The sequence below is a fragment of the Ptychodera flava genome, chromosome 9 (assembly GCF_041260155.1).
Source record: "Ptychodera flava strain L36383 chromosome 9, AS_Pfla_20210202, whole genome shotgun sequence".
Lineage (NCBI taxonomy): Eukaryota > Metazoa > Hemichordata > Enteropneusta > Ptychoderidae > Ptychodera > Ptychodera flava.
This window is the reverse complement of record NC_091936.1, coordinates 32,603,462-32,606,832: the sequence shown is the minus strand read 5'-3', so window position 1 is coordinate 32,606,832 and position 3,371 is coordinate 32,603,462.

Below are 3,371 nucleotides of genomic sequence, written 5' to 3'. Positions count from 1 at the left end.
TTTATCAACTCGTTTGCCCCAAGTTTCTCTCACTGCGGTAAGTCGTTCGGCATTATCGGGTGCAGTGGGTATGAAACACAGTATTTTGACGGGTTTGTTGTTGGAACGTATCAAACTCGCTTCTTTAATGTGAGACTGTAAAGGAAACACAAATTTATTATACTTAAATTATAGCTTCCAGCACAGCCATGGATATCGACTGGACCTGTCATGATTGAGCAAATATGAAGTACATTCATACATTTACCTTAAATTTTGCTAGAGAAGAACGTTGCACCATCAGGGAATCATTATTTAACATTCTGTATAGAACACTTAAAGGGACGGTGTCGAAACTCTGCTCAACGGTTACCAGGGATCCCTACGACCGATGTAAACACTGTATCCAGGGTACGTTAGCGACTGATGAAACTTAAAACATGTTTGTTAACAATAAATATAGTTAAATTTAAATGTTGCAGCTATGTTGACGTGATGCATCTAAATATTATGCATGAAATGCATTGGTTGTAAACAAGAAAGTTGCACATGCGCAGTGACGATAACACCTCCCTTAAATAGATAAAAAAGAAAGATGAACAACTGGTTCCTTTCCACAGACATCCGAGGTTTACGAGAAGGAAAAATGATGCCATTAAAAGACAAAGATGATAAAGTGCATCAACTGTGTGCCCTATAATTCAGTATTTAGATTCGGTCTGATACCCATGAAACACACATAATTGATAAGGGAAATGCGGGAAATTTTAGGTCCCGAGAATCTATATACGGCTCTGACCATGGTTACCCGGGTCGATCACATCATAGGCAAGAACTTCATTTCGTTATTCTTTCTTGTTTGCAATAGTTCAGACGATATGTATTATTCACATAATAAACTGTGTTTTGTTGAAAGTGTTGCATATATATCTGAATACATCGTTTGACATTTAGTTCAGATTAGCAATATTAGCCTGCAGCCTTATCGTAGGCTTCGGTTTTGGATTATTGATTGGAAAAGTTTATCCTGCTAATTTGGAATTGCTGCATTTTTCTGCTATTGTGTCAGCCATTTCGTAAATATACTACCCACTCTACACGCTTCAGGCTTTCTTTATTTGGAATTTTTAATAATTGCAGCAGCTATGGTAAAGACTGATTCTGTACTATGTGGGGGTTTTGGTCATTTAAACATGTCATGTTCATTGATTTCTTTCAATATTGTATTCAATACAAAACGCGTTCAGTGTAACATGAGGGGGCAGACTTTTCAAAAAGTTATTATATCGTTAAAAAGCAAAGTTAGGTTTCATAATGTCAATTATGTGTTACAATAGTTGTAATAAGAAATTTATTAAAGTTATCTTTATATCTTGAAAAGCCATGCAAATGTTGTTTATGGTTTTGGACAATTATGCGAAGGATGTATTTGACAGCCTAAGTACAACCAAAACTACAGTGCCGCATCCTTACATCCATATATTCTTCAAGGCATTTTAATTATTACCGTATACACTTAAAATTCCTCGTGTTGCTGCATTAAAGTATAGGATAAAGCCCGAGTACGAGGGCTCTTCTGGTATATAAAGTCCAACCCAACGATAAAATGTCGAGGCCGAGACATTTTATCGTAGGGTTGGACTTTATATACCAGAAGAGCCCGAGTACGAGGGTTTTATCCGACTTAAAAACTATCGCCCCTAACTTATATATTTTCGTTTTCAATGTTTTTACGTCAACCGTCCCCTTTGTCAATGTAACATGTTTAGGATATGAATTAAAACTTTTATTTGTGAAATAGCCTTCCAATGTAATGGAACATCCTATAAATGCCCTAGGGCACATTATATAAATGCCCTAGGGCACAGCAGATTTTGTGTTGCAGCTGGTACCCGCTGTGTTACCAAATTTGAATATTAAAATGTACCAGATGTCTACAGAATATGACATGTTCACTTTTGATTGGACAGTACTTTACTACAGCGCTGTCATTCGTTTCTGGAATTTGGTGACCAAGGCTTTAAGAGTAGATAAAACACCCTGAATTGAGCACTCTGATTGGTCAATCAACAGTAGATAGTTTTTAAGTTTCTGATATTACAGTTGGCCTTCCATTGCACAAAAATTAGCGACCCCATCCTGATTCATGCACGAATGGTATCGAACCCCGGAAACCGTTCCATGAAACATTATGACCCTTCCAACTCGCCTAGTCCCTTAGTTATAATCGCCGACTTTCTGCTGATACGTGATGGAGTAGACTACAATAGAGGAACAATAATCTATAACATCCTTACGTTTAATCTGCGCATAAATGATACTTGATAATGTCAGATTAAAAGCACAGTAATACTACGATAAACATACGTCACAGTTGGGATTACGCATGCTTTGGCACGCTGCATGGCATATGGCACTAATCACTAGATCCTCGCTATATTTAGATATTGAGCGGATTCCACTCACATTGAGGGTATTCCGTCCGGAAAAAGATTATTGCAAGCTCACTAAATCAACTTTATCCTGTCTCTGCAATTTAATCATTCAAAAGATAAAAACAAAATTACAAATTAAATAGAGATAGCGCTATGGAAATTCAGAGCCCTGTATCAAATATAGTACAGAATCGGGCCTACTTTAATTTGCTCGTGAATCTGCCATGGCTTTTGGACTCAAAAGCAGACTACAGAGTCTGACGACTTAGATATGGCAAAGCACTTGTAAAATGTTGCAGTCCGCCATCTTTTAAATACGCGAGTATTCAAATAATCTGTAAAATGTCATATAAAAATAATCGCAATTATACCAATCCATAATCCAATGACAGTAGGTCAGAATTCGCAACACAATAGTTGTAAACATAGACACAAAACTGCCCAGAACAGACAGTAAATAGACGGTACAAAAACAAAGTCATATTCATGAAAGAAAGATATATGGACCTCTTGCCAGAAGACCAAGAAGTGATGTCAGGTGTTTCGAAAATAGTAAGCCCATCCTGCCCCACATGTGGCACCCGCCATATATCAATCTATAAGTCAGATAGGTAGTGGTCACTAACTAAGGCCCAATGTCACCGATGCCATCAGTGATCATTTGTCGAAGAGAGATATTGTATTTATCTATCAGCTTGAGATACCTGCCAAAAAAGCGTTTGAATGTAGAGACAAGTCTTGCTCTGGTGTAACCTTGATTTAACAGTTTGTAAGAGAGATGGCCATGTCTCTCTACAAAATCACCATATGAACTGCATGCTCTAGCATATCGAATAAGCTGGGAAATGTATACCCCATAAGCTGGTGAGAGTGGAATATTACTTATGAGGTGTGGAAAATTGATGATACTAAAGTTGAAATCACCTCTCTTGTCATATAGCCTAGTAGAAAGGTGAC